At 57.6% G+C, this 15,578-nt stretch overlaps 1 protein-coding gene across 1 annotated transcript in view; it reads left to right on the top strand.

Moving 5' to 3' along the window:
• Window positions 1–955: 955 nt before the first annotated feature.
• The window catches only part of IQSEC1 (IQ motif and Sec7 domain ArfGEF 1), a 371,367-nt gene continuing 356,744 nt past the window's right edge, over window positions 956–15,578 (top strand). Inside the window, exon 1 of the mRNA XM_078074599.1 lies at window positions 956–1,010. The gene's annotated coding sequence lies outside the window, so the exon portion shown is untranslated. The remainder of the gene's footprint in view (window positions 1,011–15,578) is intronic.

The raw sequence follows: 15,578 nt of genomic DNA, 5'->3' as shown, positions 1-15,578 counted from the left end.
AGAACGCAGAAGGGACAGTCTAGAAAACTTGCATGGGTCTCAATAAAACCAACCCAGCGTTTAGGAGACTGATCAGTTTTTTTAAATTCAAAGTTCTTATGAGTTCATTAGCTATTTTTCTACTCACACCAAAAATTGTTGGTTGAGAGTAGTATGAAGATACATTTTGCTGAATTGCTTTTTAAATTAAATGTATACATCAGAGCTGCTGGGAGGGGCCGGGTGATGAGGCGGTAGTCATCCCCGCCGGGAGCGGGGCGCGGGGCTCCGGGCGCGGGGCGGCGGGGCGCGGGGCGCGGGGCCCGGCAGGCGGCGCCCTCCCTCCGTCGCGCCCTTCCTCCCTCCCGCCTCCTCCCGCGCCGGCCGCTCGGGCTCCCGCTCCCCCTCGCGCCGCAGCCGGCACTTTGCAAAACTCCTCGCCTGCCCGCGGCGGCCGCAGCTCCGCGCCCTGCCCGCCCCGGCGCGTCCGTGGGGCAGCGGGCGGCGGAGCGCGGCGGCGCGGGGAGCGCGAGGCGCGGAAGCGCCGGGGGCGGGCGCCGGCGGAGGCGGGAGCCGAGGCGGGGCCGCGCCAGCCCCGCGCCGCCGCCGCGCCCCCCGGGCCGAGCCCCGCGCCGCGCCGAGCCGAGCCGCCGTCCCCGCCGCGCAGCCATGGCCGCCCCGCCGCCGCCGCGGCCGCCGCCGCCGCGGCCGCCCCGCCGCCCGCTCGCCTGAGGCGCTGCCGGCCGCCGGGCGGGGGCCATGGCCAGCGCCGCCGAGCCCCCCGGCAAGGCGGCCGAGTACCTGCAGGAGCTGACCCGGATCGTCGCGGCGCAGCAGGAGCTGCTGGCGCGCCGGCGGCGGCGCATCGAGGAGCTGGAGCGCCAAGTGGCGCGGCTGAGCCGCGAAAACGCCGGCCTGCTGGAGCGGCACCGGCGACACCTGGCCGCGTGCGCCCGCCGCCCCGACCCCGGCCCCGGCCCCGGCTCGCAGCCGCTCGGCGTCATCCCGGAGCTCGGCGGCCGCCGCGACAAGTAAGCAGGGACCGGGGGCGGCGGGCGTGTCGGGGGTGCGCGAACTTCTTGGGGGGCCCCGCTCCCCTCGGGGCCGGGCGGGGAGGCGGGCGGAGGCGGGGAGGGTGCCCGGCCGGAGGGCGCACCTGGGGACCCGCGACCTAGAGCCGGACCCCGGGCGGGGACTGGGCTCCCCACAGGAAAGCGGCTCCGGGGCGGCTGCCCAGCGCTCCCACCGGCCAGGCTCCGCGGACGGACGGCTCCGGACTCGGGCTCCAGTGACCCCCGGGGCTCGGTTGCGGGATCGGCCTCGCCACGGGGTGCTGTCCGCGCGCAGACCTGGGGCTCTGGATAGCGGGGCCAGAACTCCTGACCCGGAGAGCCCGACACCCAGTGGGAAGGGGGCGCGGGAGGCGCAGATCCCGCCCTCGAGCGGGCCTGGGTCACTCGCGGGTCGCCGTCCCTCCGGGAAGGACCCTGTGCTCCCTCTAGCTCGTGATGCGCCGAGCTCTCCTCCCTCTGCACGTCTCGGTCTCTTCCTTCGCGGCTCCGGGGTTAATACCGCGCCCGCCTCACCCTGGGATTACCCTGACTATTTCGGACCAAGGATTAAGCCGGGGACAGGATGGGGGCGGGATTGCCCAGCCGCGCTGACCCCCAGCGTCCCGGGCGAGCTTGCAGCTCTCGGGCGGCAGCCCGTTCGCCTCCCAGGGGTGCCCAAGTCGGGTGCGGGGCTCCTCTCCGCAGAAGTCCGGGCGCCCATCTGGGGCGAGCAGGGGGCACGGGGGCTTCAGGTGACTCCGGGGTTGGGTTCCTGGGTGCTCTGAGCCTGTCTACCCTCGCTGTCCTTCTGTCTTCGGGACCACCTGGCCACACTCCAGGGTTTGGACCCGGGGCAGAGGAGAAAAACACTGTGTTGGGGGTAGGGGGGTTAGCAGTCAGCAGTTTCCTGAAGGTTTCCTGGGAGGCGGGGGGGGGGGGGGGGGGGGGGGGGGGGGGGTACGCAGGGATTATGGGGGAGGAGTTGATCCTGACTCCAAAATTCTGCAGGGCGGGGGTGGGGGTTGCAGATGGGGGAAGGCCTCCTGATTTCCAGTCCAGCTACAGTCATCTGAGACCTGGTGTCTCCCCCACCTTGTGGGGCTGTGCCAGGCTGTGGCCATGGGACAAGGGATGCCTGCCTGCCCCCCCCCCCCCCCCCGTGTCTTGCACCGGTTCTGGGCAGTGCTTTGGGTTCTGGTGGGCTCTGAAGAAGGAGGGCGGTGAGGGTGAGGTCAGGACGTGGGGCAGCCTCATGGCTCTGTGGTGGCAGGTCTGGTGGCAAACTCCTGCTTTCTGTTTATCCCAGGGAGGGAGGAGGGAGGCCGTGGATAACTCCTAGCTGGTGTCACTGAAAGAAAGCATAGACCCTGCAGCCTCCTCCAGGTGCCCCGCCCCGGGCTCTCTGGTGTCACTCTGGACCTCCCACAGTGGTTGTGGGTCACCCAGTGCTACTTGCAGGGGACTGAGCTCTTGTCCCCCACACAGGGACTGGAAGAAAAGCTGGGGGCTGCCCAGGTAAAATCTTCAGCACCTTAGGGAGGTGGCACACAAGGGCAGGGATGCACGTTCCACTTTCCTAGGCAACAGTGACACATGCTGTTGGCAGATGCCTCCCAGCACCGTCCTGGGGAATGCATTCCTTTCTTCTTTTCAAAGTCACCTCTGGTGACCAAGTGTGGGGACGGGGGGATTCGGACAGACAGTGAGTCCCGCTTGCTGTGGGGAATCCCCAGTGTCGCATCTGGGTGGTGCCTCGGAGTGGGAGGGAGGTGGGCACGTGGCTGCGGGGTTTATTTCACAAGTCCCCAGCTCTCCCACACTGGCTTCCCTTCACTGAGACACAGCCAGGGCCTGTGATGGCATCCCCTTTGAGAGGAACCGTGGCAACACCGCCACCAGCCAAGTTCTAGGGCAGGGGAGCTTCTCCAACTTGACTGTGCCCACCTCATACCTGGGGATCTTGCTAAAATCCAGATTCGGAGCAGCAGGTCTGGGGAAGGCTCCCAAGCTCCCGGGAGATATGGTTGCTGCTGGCCCCCAGACCACACCATGACGAATGAGACTGTGTGGTACCAGCACATTCACAGAACAGTGGGCTCCCTCAAGATGGAGCACACTGGTCCCATTTCCCAGCATCCACTTCATTTCCCTGCCTTTCAGGAGGGAGAATACTGGAGCCTCCCTCCCTTCATAGGAGACTCTTGGGGGGGGGGGTGTATCATACTTGCCTTCTCACATACCTGGGGTGTAGGGGGAATGAGCTGAGGGCTCCTTTTCCACTTCTGGATTCACAGTGCCCACTGCCCATCCGTGTAGCGAAGTGATTGATGCCTGAGCATGGTTTAACCAACTTCCTCGAGAGCAGCCGACTTTTATGAAGTGCCTACTGTATGCAGAGCTGTTAGTGATGTGCTTGGAGAGACAAAGGCAAGAGCAGAGAACAGAGGAAGAGAATAAACAGCTCTGCATAGAGAAAGGGACATGGGTAGACTTGGGTCCCACGGCCGGCTCTGCACTCACCAGCCAGTGACCATGGGACAAGTCATGCCTCCTCATGTAGGCTCAGAGCTTTTCCTTAATGCACACGAAACAGGGATGATCACAGCTGCCTCCCATACCTTTTCTAATGGTTAAGGGAAGATAAGGGGCATGGAAGAGACTGGTATACAGTAGGTGCTTACTGCATTTCAGGTTCTTCCTTTGTCAATCAGTTTCTCCTTTCTTTGGAGCCAACTATGCACAGGCAGGTGGTGCGTAAACTTCTTGACAGCCCGCGTGAGACCTCCTGGGGTCCAGAACTCAGGGTGAAGTTGGGGTTGGCCACCTGGGATTGAGCCAGGAACATTTCCGTGCGAGCTTCCTGAGGCGCCAGGCAGCGCCAGGCCGCGGCGTCGGGATTACTTCCTGCTGGGGCGCTTGGCTCCACCTTCTCCCAGGGCTGGTGCCCCCTCCCACCAGGGGGCACTGCTGGCGTCAGCACCCAGGCCCTCCTGCCGGCAGACGGGGGTCCTTGTAGGCAAGGGTGCGTTGAGCGTGTCAGGCTAAGGCAGGCCTGGCTAACCTTATCTTAAGCAGCCACCGACTGGCGGCTCTAGCTGGAGTCAGGAGCCCCTTGCCCCCTGCCACCATGTGGACAGGCTGCCCCCGCACATCCAGAAGGTGCAGGTCCCCACTCTTGCTGAGGACAGAGAGATGCAGGTGAAAGATCATTGACAAGGCTCATCCTGGGACAATAGTGATCTTGTACCACCTCACCCAGGCATGGTAGAAACTTTCAAGCCCAGAACTTTAAGCCCTTTCTCAGAAGTCCTCTGCTGAAAGATAGCATTGTGAGTTTCTCAGCTATAGGGACAACAGGATGATAACAGGGAAGAAAGAGGGTGCCTTTGGATATGTTGGATTATTTAATTGATTTTTCTGACATCAGAATTCATATCCAGTGTTTAGTCGGCTACATTATAATGATGTTTCCAGAACCACCCCCTCCCACTAGAGGTTCGGGCACATAATAGATGCCCAGTAGATATCTGTTGAGTGGATGAAGGCAAGCGGGATCGATGAGAACTGCTGTGTTTTCCTTCATGCAGTCAGCTTGAACTTGAGCAGGCCCTGCTGGTATCGGTGGACCTACAGAACCAAATCTCTGGTTAGCAGGGGTGAGTGCACTACAGCCACACCCCTTGGAGGCTTCCTGTGTGTCCCACACTGCTGCGGGGCTTTGCATTTACCAGTTCACTGCATGGCCACATCCCTCCTATGAGGCAGGAACAGTCGCTGCTCCCATTTTATGGATGTGTAGACTGAAGCTTAGAGAGGTCATGTGACTTGCTCAGGCTCTCCTACCCCCTAGCAGTGGAGCCAGGATTGGGACTCAGGTGGTCTGGCTCTAGCCCCCTGCTCTCACCCACCACCACCCACCCTCCCAGCTGCAGAATGATTGGATACCCCCGGGATCCTGCGTGACTCCCGGCCTCCAGGGCCGGAGGAAGCCCAGCAGGCCTGGCTTTTGTCCTGCCATGTGGGATCCCGTCACCAAGTCTGGGTCCTCAGCATCCCCCAAGGTGGTGGTGAGAGGGGGCAAGGGTTGAACAAGTCGACCCCTTCCAGCCTCTGATTTTCCAGGGTGTCCCAGCCGAAGTAAGCCCTGGCCCCCCCAAGGTTGGGGAGAGGGCCCTGTGAAGCGGCCTCCCTTGTTTTCTCGTCCCCTCCAGCCCTCAAGCACTGTCACATCACTCGGAGAGGACATTTTTCTGAAGCTCGGAGTTGGTGACTCACTCTGGGGGAGGTTTCCAGTGGCATTCAGTCTCTGTTGACTTACCAAACAAGTGCTGTCCCCAGGTCTGTGGTGACATTAACCATGATGATGGTGCTGGCAGTTCGGAGGGGAGCTTACGGGTGGCCAGTGCAGAGGGGGCGGCAGGCAAGAAGTCATGACGTAAGCTGTACTTGGGAGGGTCCTGGCAAGACACCTCTGAAAGCGTTCTGTTCCTCAGAGTCGCCGGAAGTACCGACCCCATGGTCCAGGCTCTGCAGCCCCGAGAGCCTTGTGTCCCTGTGCCCTGGTCCCCCTCATAGTTAGAGTGGGGACCACGTACAGGCCAGGAGAGGCCTTGAGGGCTTTTCCTGATCCGAGAGGGTGGCGGCGAAGGTGGCAGAGGGAGATACTGTGTTCACAGTTTCGTGAGATAATGTTCTTGTTCTCCCGGCCAAGATAAAGCAGAGTATCCAATGCCGGGGAGGATGTCCCTCGGCCAGAACGAGCTGCAACATACACTGGAAGGCGGGTCCTGCTCGGACAAAATGTTTCCGACTCTGAGGGCCCAGGGCGAGCCGCTCCTGTTTTCCCAGCAGATGGTAGAATCCGCAGAGAGATGAGGAGAGTGTGTTTCTCTGAAGTTCTCTCCTAGCCGTCTGACAAGCTAAGCAAATGATTATTTTACAACCTGGAAAATAAATCGGGAAAAGCTTCTTTATCTGGCTCGGCTCGAGAAAAACAGGGAGCAGCACTGTGTGTGAGATGAAGCAAGGACCTGCTCCCGTTCCCACGTCCGTGCCCGCCTCCACCCTCTGTGTGCCGGCCTCCTGGAGGCTGCAGAGATCTTGGGGCCGGGCCGGGGTGAAGGGGGGGTGCCACATCGGGAGTTTGGGGGCATCGGCCTTATTTTGTCAGCTGGGTGGCTACTTGTCAGCTCTTTCATCTATGACAGTGTCTTGACAGCTGATGGTGGTTTTTGTTCTTTGCTCTCTGTTTCTGTGAGAAAGAACACCGATTTGCCTAACTTGGGAAGGGCGCCATTCTGAGCTTGTCATCTGAGTAATTGCCACAGAGCCGCAGAAAACAACACAGACAGGCCCGTGTGCAGCAAGAACTGGGCTGGGGAAGGTGCACTGACCTAACTGGAATGGGGCAGAAGGCACATGTGCGGCCGGGAGGCCGTCCGGGGTCCCATTCGTGGCCCTGCGGTCCCATGGGCCTCGAGCCCGCCACCCCGCAGCCAGTGCAGACCCAGGCCAGGCTGTGGCTGAAACGGCCCCAGCTGGGAGCCAGGCTGCGCTGGCCGGTGACATCACCCAGCGGCCTTCGGAGTCTGAATCCTGCCCCTCTGTGGGGCTCGTGTTTCCAGCAGGATACGCCGGACCAGCTCTTAGAAACACTAAGTGCTTCCATTGTAACAGGTGAAGAGCTGTGGTCTTGAGTATTTCAAATGCTTCCCCCACCCCGACTGCCCTGGCCTTGCTCTGGGGATCCTCCAGGCCACCCAGTGACCAACACCTGGAGTTCATCCCCGCCCCGGCAGCGGGTGTGGGCAGTCCCCGTCCTGCCCTGGCCACCTCCCAGCGGTGTGGGCTTTCCAAGTGAGGCAAAGCATAGCCCTTGGCTTCCTGAGGCCAGTCTCCCCCCAAGCCCCCCGCCATGTAAAATGGTGAGGGCTGCTTCTGTTCAGGAAGATCAGAGTCAGGCATTGCATAAAGTGCCTGGCATTGGAGAACGCAGTGAATGGTAGCTCCAGGGGCAGGAACAGCTAGGGTATTGAGAATGCTTTTAAGAGGCTTGTCTTCCCTAATTTTTATTATGAAAATTTCCAAATATACAGGGAAATGGAGAGAACTGTACAAGGCAGAACACCCTTTCCGGATCTACAATGAAAGTTTTGCACTATTTTCCTGTATTTCCCGCCTGTCCATCCTTGAGGGTATCTGGAGCCATGCTGATGGGGAGCTAACATTTATGGAGCGCCTGTGGTATACACCAGGAGCCAGGCTGAGCACTGCATGTAGGCCATGCTCTCTGCATGTCCTTTTATTCACTAACTGTTGAACACGTGGGCAGCTCAGCCTGATTCTTGTCCTTGATCTGGGCGGCTCCCCTACCGCCTCTGCTTGGAAACCCATGGATGGGGACAGAGGCCTATAAAGAAGGTTGCAGAGATATTGGGCCAGGATAGGAAGTGGGGTTAAGTGGTGTACAGCCCCAGAGCAGGAAGCAGATGGCCACCCTCGGGTGTCAACAGGGGCTTCCTGGAGGAGGTGACATTTGAGCTAGAAAGAGGAGGAGGAAGATGGTATCAAGCCAGGGAAACAACACATGAGAAAGGGGAGGTGAGAGGCGCCAGGCAGGTTTGGGGAGGGGGAGGTGGGAGGTGTTGTCGGTGGCCACGCCAGGACTGTGAGTGGGGACAGTTGGGCCAGGTGAGGTCCAGACAGACAGGGACCAGCCCGGGGCATTTGCTTAGTACCCGGATTTCAGCCAGGTTGTGCAGGGAGGGGGGGTGTGGAGTGGTGAACAAGACTGGCTCACCACTCCCAAGCTGTGCTGTGTCTGAGCCCTGATTGTGAAATGCTTGGTTTTCCTTCTTGGAGGAGGCAAGATTCACAGAGGAGCAGGATTTGATTATAGTCAAACCACAGTGATAACCGAGCCCACTCCAGGCGCCGTGTGCTGACAGAGTCTCCGTTGGCGGGCTAACGCTGTGACAGCTGTGAGCCATTATTGTCCCATTTTGCAGATGGGAAGACCGAGGCTCTGAGAGGTGAAGCAGGTTGCCCGCAGTCACCCAGTGGCAGAGGTGGGATCGGCACCCAGGGCTGACTGCCTCGAGAGCCCATGCTGTTCACCACCACGCTGCGTAGATTCAAAGCTGTTTGCTGCTTTGTGTAAATGTTTCACAAAACATGGAGCCATTTCCAGATCTGTATGGTCAGCTCCCCCAGACAACCCAGAATGAACTCCAGCACCGTCTCCCACCCAGGGACAGCTATGGCTTTCCCTTTGAGTGGCAGAATTGGTGCCTCGCTGTTGTGGTCACCTTGGAGGAGTGACTTCACCGCCAGGAGCCCAGGTCCCTTTTTGGCAGGATGAGGGTGGAAGCCGGCTGCTGGTGGGGTGGTCATGGGCAATGGGTGTGCACATGCAGGGGAAGGGACTCTCGAAGCTGGCAGGTGCCACCCAGCCGGTGCCAGGTATTCTGCCTTGAGTCGGCCCCACTTCCCCACTCCAAACCTGCGGGCATTTGCCAGCCTGCTAGAAAGCTGTTCGAGAAGCCACCTCGGGCCTTTCTCCATGTGTTCATTCATCAGGACTCACTGGGATACTTGGTCTTGTGGGGGGTTGGCAAATGTGCTCCTCTTCTGGCTCTGTCCCTCCCCCCCGCCGCCGAATCCCTTGTTGATTTGAATGGCTTGTTGGCTCTGTGTTTGCCCTTGCCTGAAGAGTGTCAGAGCTCACGGAGAATTGAGACACCGGGGCATGGCCCTCCTCATCCGAACCTCAGGGAACAGGGCGTCCAAGGAGGGTATCCTGGATTGGCAGGTCTGGAGGAGCCTCTCACGACGGTCATTTGCAGCCTGTCTGCGAACTGTCTGATGTGGCAGGCCTCAATGAGGATGGTCTCAGTGCTCAAAGGAAAAGTCTCCAGCCTGTATCCAGCGGTCCTGGGGCAGCTGCTAGGGACCCTTGCAGGGACGTCCTCTAGCACAGAGTGCACATTATTTGGAGATAGGTTGCAGGGGTCTCTGGACAGCCTGAAATTGAACATGAATGGGCCAGTGGCCCGTGTCGTCAGCTCGGGGGTAAGACTCTGATGGGGCTGTGGCCTGGAGACTGAGCTCTTCTTCCTCCCCCTTAGCATGTGGAATGTACCTCTGTGAGCCTCAGCTTCGTTTTCTCTAATGGGACAGTGGATCCAGGGGGACAACCAGATCTCCCTTTGGGGGTTGCCCTGAGAGGGGAGCATGCCTGGTGTGGTTGAGGTATGGTGAGAGACAGATGTGTCTAGAGCAGAGTGAGCAAGGGGACAGGACAGCAAGGGAGAAGAGGGGTAGGGGATGCGCAGCCAGGGTGTGCAGGGTGAGCAGAGCTGGAGAGGCCCAGAGGGACTTTGGGAGATAGGTGTCCCTGGGGTTGCTGCACAGAGGAGGGCCGGGACTGCACTCGGGTGTGGACGGGACCCCTGTTCCTGGGGAAGGCGGGGGCCAGTGAGTAGGAGGTTGCGGGAGATGCTACGGGACTCGGGGTATGGGGTTTTGGGAGGTTGGCTCAGGGTGCTGGTGGAGCTGAGCAGAAGCACATGGGTTGTGGATAAAAGGAACATGGTCCCATACTGTCCCCTCACCCAACAACTACCTGTCCAGATGGGAAGGAGAGAGCATTGCTTAACCAGAAGGAAAGACTCCAGATGGCGGAGTGCATGTAGGTTTTTGTTGCCTGCAGTATTCTTGGGCTCGGGAGTGAGTGGGGGCCGGCTGATGTCCCCGGACCCTGCCTCCAGTTCCCCACTCTCCCTCACCCCTCTGGAGAAGCAGCCCAAGCAAGGACTCTCAACTCCCCCAGGGTGGCTGGGGGTTCTAGATGGCTCCTGGTCAGGATACACACAAAGTACATACTCATACATAGTCAGGACACGCACTGCGGGGCCATACCACTCCCTCCACCACGGTCTGGCTGTATTGCCTCTGGCCAGTTACTTAGCCTCTCTGTGCCTCAGTGTTTTCACCTATAAAATGGGGTTATAAAACGTCACCTCCCTCAGAGAGGGCTGTGAGGATTAAATAGGTAATACAAGTAGAGCAGAGTACCCCTCATGCTTGCCAATTTTTGTTGCTGTTGTTTCCTCTTTCCTAGGTGGAGAAGAAATTTGATGTTAGAGGAAAGTCACGGGATTTAGAATTCAGACTGGGTCTTGGCGTTTATCTCTCTATTGTCTGTCTGACTCCTGCACATTTAATGTAGCTGATCATGAATCCAGCATCTTTGTAAGACGTGCCGTCATCATCCCTTTAACCTGCAGTTAAAGGGGGAGACTTACATTGTTTCAACAGGATGGAGGACTCTCCACAAAAAGGCAGAGCCATCTAGAATATTCTGCCCACCCCCAGCCCATTACAGGCTCCCATCTCTGTCTAGACTTCTTCAAGGCTCTGCTCTCACCCAGCTCAGCACCTCTAAACTTGGAGGTGTGTAAAATCCTCCACCCACAAGGGGTATGCAGGGAACCGACCACCCCCTCTCGATGCCCACCCATAGGCCAACCTACTCCCTCTCTGGCACCTATTGTGAGCCAGGCCCTGGGCGAAGGACTCAACAGATGCCACCATACTGGGGCCTCACCACTACCAGCTTTTTCCCGTTTAACAGATGATGAGGACTGAGTTAAACAGTGGGAGCAGAGGCGTTTTGAAAGTCTTAACCCGTTCTATGAGGGAATGCCTCCTCACCCAGAGATGGAACGTAAGGGATTATCACTACCACCCTCCATCAATAACAAGTAATAATTATGACAACTGAGTGGTTTCTTATAAACACTTGCTATAGCTCTGTGAAGTACCTCTCTTGTCCCCAACATACAGGTGGGGAAACAGAGGCACAGAGAGGCAAGGGTGGTAGGGAGAGTGATGGTTTGAACAAGGATGACTCAAGCACATTCCCAAGAGCTGCCATCTAGCCGTGTTTAGGGGACTCTTTAAATTTCAGCCATTTGTGTTTTAAGGATATACTTTGTATGATTACAGTCCTTTTAAATGAATCAAGACTAGTTTTTTTGTTTTTGCTTTTGCTTTTTTTTTTTTTTTTTTGAGAGAGAGAGTGTGAGCAGGGGTGGGGGTGCACAGAGAGAGAAGGAGAGAGAGAGAATCCCCCAAGCAGACCCCATGCTGAGCGTGGAGCTGACCTGGGGCTCCTTATCACGACCCTGAGATCATGACCTGAGCCTAAATCAAGAGTCGGACACTCAACCGACTGAGCCACCCAGGTGCCCCAAATCAAGACTCATTTTAAGGGCTAAGATATGATCTGTCCTGGAGAATGTTCCAAGTACACTTGAGAGGAATATGCACCAGCTGCTGGGAGGTGTTCTGGGCCTGTCTGTCGGGTCTGGTTGGTTTCCAGTGTTCAAGTCCTCTGTCTCCTTGTTGACCCTCTGTCTGACTGTTCTATCTGTTACGAAAAGCGGGGCACTGATGTCTCCAACTATTCCTGTGGAATTGCTTATTTCTCCCTTTATTGCTCTCTCTGTTTTTGCTTCATGTGTTTTGGGGTTCTGTTGCTTGGTGCATGCATGTTTAGAAGTATTGTGTCTTCCCGAGGGACCGACCCTTTTGTCCTTATAAAACGTCCTTCCTTGTCTGCATTAACAGTTTTCATCTTCAAGTCTGTGTTTGATATCTGTGTAGCCACTCCAGCTTTCTTTGGCTTCCTATTTGCATGATAACCCCTTTTCCATCTTTTAATTTTTGACCTCTTTGTGTCTTTGAATCTAAAGCGCGTCTCTTAACACATACTGGATTATGTGTTTTTAGTCCATTCTGCCAGTCTCCCCCTTTTGATTGGAGTGTTTAATTTACTTGTACTCAATATAATTGTTACTAAGGTAGGACTTCCATCTGCAACTTTGTTATTTACTTTCAATAAGTTTTATATCTTTTTTTCTTCCTCTGTCCCTCCCTTACCAACTTCTTTTGTGTTAAAGAGATCTTTTCTAATGCAACATTTAAATACCCTTGTTGTTTTAGTATGCAGGTGACTTTTTCAAGCATACTAAGACCCATTTGAAAGGCAGAACATCCCATATGTCCTCTCCACACCCAGAGAAAATGAAGGCAGGGGCAGGAACCAGACAAGAGTACGTTGAGGGGGGCCTAGAAGTGACAGGCCCCAGGGGAGAAAGCTGCCAAACAGGGAGATGGGGACACGCGATGGACACGCGATGGACCCAGACACGCTGGGTGGGCACTGAGGATCCAGCCCAGAAGCGCCCATGGGGACAGGGAGAATGAATTCTTTGTCTCTGGGGTGCCTGTAAGAGGCCCTGCCTCAGGGTGGGTTTTAATGAATGTGTGGAAGGAAGGAAGGAAGGATGGATGGACAGATGGACGGACGGACAGATGGATAGACTCAATCAATCTACCAGTCAGTCTGTAAGCTCTGGTCCCCTGTGGCTGTGTAACAGCTCACTCTTCTGAGACTCCGCAGGTCAGGGCTTGGGCTGGGCTTCACTGGTGGCATCTTCTGTTCTCTTTGCCGGTGGAAGTTACGCAGTGGTATTCACGTCCTGGATGAGCGGGTCCGGCGGGTCCGGATGACTTTGAGTACCTATCTGGGAACTTGTGGACAAGTCTGGAAGGCCGGGCTCAGCCGGAGCCGCTGACCCGAGTGAGCGCACGTGGCTGCTTCAGCACAGCGGGCTCGGGGAGGCAGGCCTCTCCCTTGGAGGCCGGCCTCTCTCTTGGAGGCCTGGGAGTCCCGGCGCCAGTGTTCCGAAAAGTCTGGTGGGAGCCACGAGGCTTCGTCGGAGTCCGGGGAGGCCACTTGTGCCACCTCCTGCTGGTCTCAAGGGGAGGAGGAGCAGGGGTCTGCCACTGTCCTTAATCTGCCGCCTCGGGTTTGCTCAGGCCACGTTGTCACTCCCCTGCCCTAACTAAGGTTGGCACAAGTTTGTGTTGCAGCCTGCTGGCAGGCGGGGCCCACACTGTGCCGCGCTCTCTCCGCCCTGTCGTGGTGACCTGTCTGTGTCGGGTAACTTAGCAAGTGGCCGTATGTCCTGAGGACCTTCTCATTCTACAGTTCATTCGGAGACCGGCTCCGCTGAGCCTGGGATGTCCCCAGCTCTGCCACCCGGCCAGCGACGGGGTCAGGGGACCCGAGCAGGCCACAGTCCCCCACCCAGTGGGGGGAACGCTTGCCCACTCTTGCCAGCAGCCCCCTCACTCTGAGCTGTATTTTTAACTCCATCCATACGGCGAAGCAGCCAAAACATCCAGAGAGGAGAAAGGGGGTCTGGAGGAAATCATTGTCGCTAACGAGTTTTGGATAACTGCAGTCATCAAGAGCACAGTGTTCTCGTCCCTGCCGTCTCCCCCGGCATCACGGGCCTTGGGAGCGTGGCACTTCTGCAACGGGACCTGTCGTCTGTCGGGGGCCGGTGGGGCTTCCCACAGACGCGCTCTCATCCTGCCGGGGACCTCAGGGGACTCCCGGGGGAAGGGCCGTCACACATGGGCCTAGCCCAGCTCCGGGGAGAGGATGCTCCAGAGGGTGCCGAGCCCTGAGCTCCCACTCAGGGAGCACGCAGGAGGTGAGCACCCTCTCCCTCTCCTTTCCACTCCTTCCCGGGCCTGTTCCTCTCACCACACGCAGCTATTTCACTTGCCTGGAAACCCGCCCCAGGTGGGGTGGCCTGGAGGCTGCATGTCCTCTGTACTGGCACCCGCTGCAGACATGTGCTGTTGTCCCACCTTCGTGCCTTTGCCCATGCTGTTCCCTCTGCCTGGCATGCCCTTCCCGCACCTCCATGCCTGCCTCCAGAAAGCCCACAGGTCCTTTATGGACCAGCTCCCCTCTCAGAACTTTTCATGATTTTATACACTTTGGAATCCGCCCTCTCTTTAGGTTTCTTCTTGCAGGCCTGGGTCCTCCAGGAGCCCCCCATCTGACTTCCCACGACTGTGCCACGCCGGGGTGCCTGCCTCTTCTCACTCTGTGGCAAGCAGAAGCCAGGTCCGGCTCGCCTTTGGGTGCCCTCCCAGCAAACTGCTTATATTTAAAATCAGACATTTTAGATAAATCCATGATTGTTATGTGGACGAGTCCAGGGTCTCCAGAATGAAGAGTGCACACCCCTGGGGGCAAAATCCACGATCCTTTGAGGTACAGGAAGAAAACAGTGGGACTTCTATTTCCCTTGATTATTTAACATCATCCCTCAATGTCATTTTGGTGGACTCTGGTGATATGCATATTATCAGTATAGTGCCTCCATTTACTGTGTGGATGTGTGTTCAAACTCATTAAAATGTCTAGTGGCTGAGTTTCTACCACTTTTCTCCTCGAGGCAGCTATTTTCCTGGCACTGGAGATCTCCACCATGAGATTGGCTGAAATAAGCATTTATTGAGCACCTGCTGTGTGCTAGCTGATTCCTCCCCTCCCCCTTTTATTAGAGAGAGAGAGAGAGAGAGAATAGGGGGGAAGGACAGAGGGAGAGGGAGAGAGAATCCCAAGCAGACCCCCCACTGAGGCAGAGCCCGATGCAGGGCTCAATCTCACGATTCTGAGCTCATAACTTGAGCCGAAATCAAGTCGGACACTTAACCGACTGAGCCACCCAGGTGCCCCCAGCTGATCCCCTTTTTATCTGCACAGCTCCACTTTAGCGATGAGGAAACTGAGCCCAGAGAAGTGAAGCACCTTGCTTGGGGTGGCACAGGGGGGCCCAACGTGAGCTGTGACTCCCAGAGTGGTGCTCTTTCCATTCTGCTCTGTGTCCGGTGGTCGTGAGGCCCACCGCTGGCCAAGATCTTGGGCTCTGCCCGTGGCAGGGTAGTGGCAGGGATGGGAGCTGGCCTCCCCTGTGTTTCTGTGGCCTCCGGAGTGGGTGGGCCTGCTAGCCATGGTCTGGACATGGCATGCAAAGTCTCCTCCCTCATGGATAGGACTCAGCAAGCCTGGTCCCTTTGTCTACCCAGAAACTTGAAAGCTGCAGACCAGGAGGCGAGGACATGGATGGATCTGGAGGCCAGTGGCCCAGCAGGAAGAGCATGGCCCTCTTGTTTAAGAAACATGCAGACTCTGGCCCCCGGGGGGGGCACAGCACAGCATGGGGGTGGGGTGGGGGAAGCTGATTCGTCACCATCTTCCCAGATTTCCCTTTACCAGATGCCAAAAGTCCCGTCCCTCTCAGCAGGAGGAGCCCAGAGGGATGGGAACAGCAGCTTTTATTTCACCAGGAAGTCAGCTCCTCTTCTCGGCAAGGACTGCTTTTATTGTAAAATGTAGTGTCTTTAATCTCTCCACTGAACTGGAACTTCAGGTCCAATCCACTAAGTGGTTATAGAGCCTTGTGTGTGCAGACGTGTGCCAGGGAGGGGGACAGGTTCGGGGGCACAGGAAGGCGACCTCACAGCCTGGTAGGGAGGCAGGTGCCCCCTGGCCTCTCCCCTGTGCAGGGGGGCTGTGAGGAGAGCCTGCTGGAGAGACTGCTGGGCTGGGGAGGTGAGGGAGGGGGTTAGGAGGGACAGGGAGCCCCAGACAGTCTCGGTACCTCCTCCCACACT

The sequence above is a fragment of the Halichoerus grypus genome, chromosome 1 (genome assembly GCF_964656455.1).
Source record: "Halichoerus grypus chromosome 1, mHalGry1.hap1.1, whole genome shotgun sequence".
NCBI classification, from domain to species: Eukaryota; Metazoa; Chordata; class Mammalia; order Carnivora; family Phocidae; genus Halichoerus; species Halichoerus grypus.
Note: the sequence above shows the minus strand (reverse complement) of the source record. Positions and strands in the feature narration are given on the sequence as shown.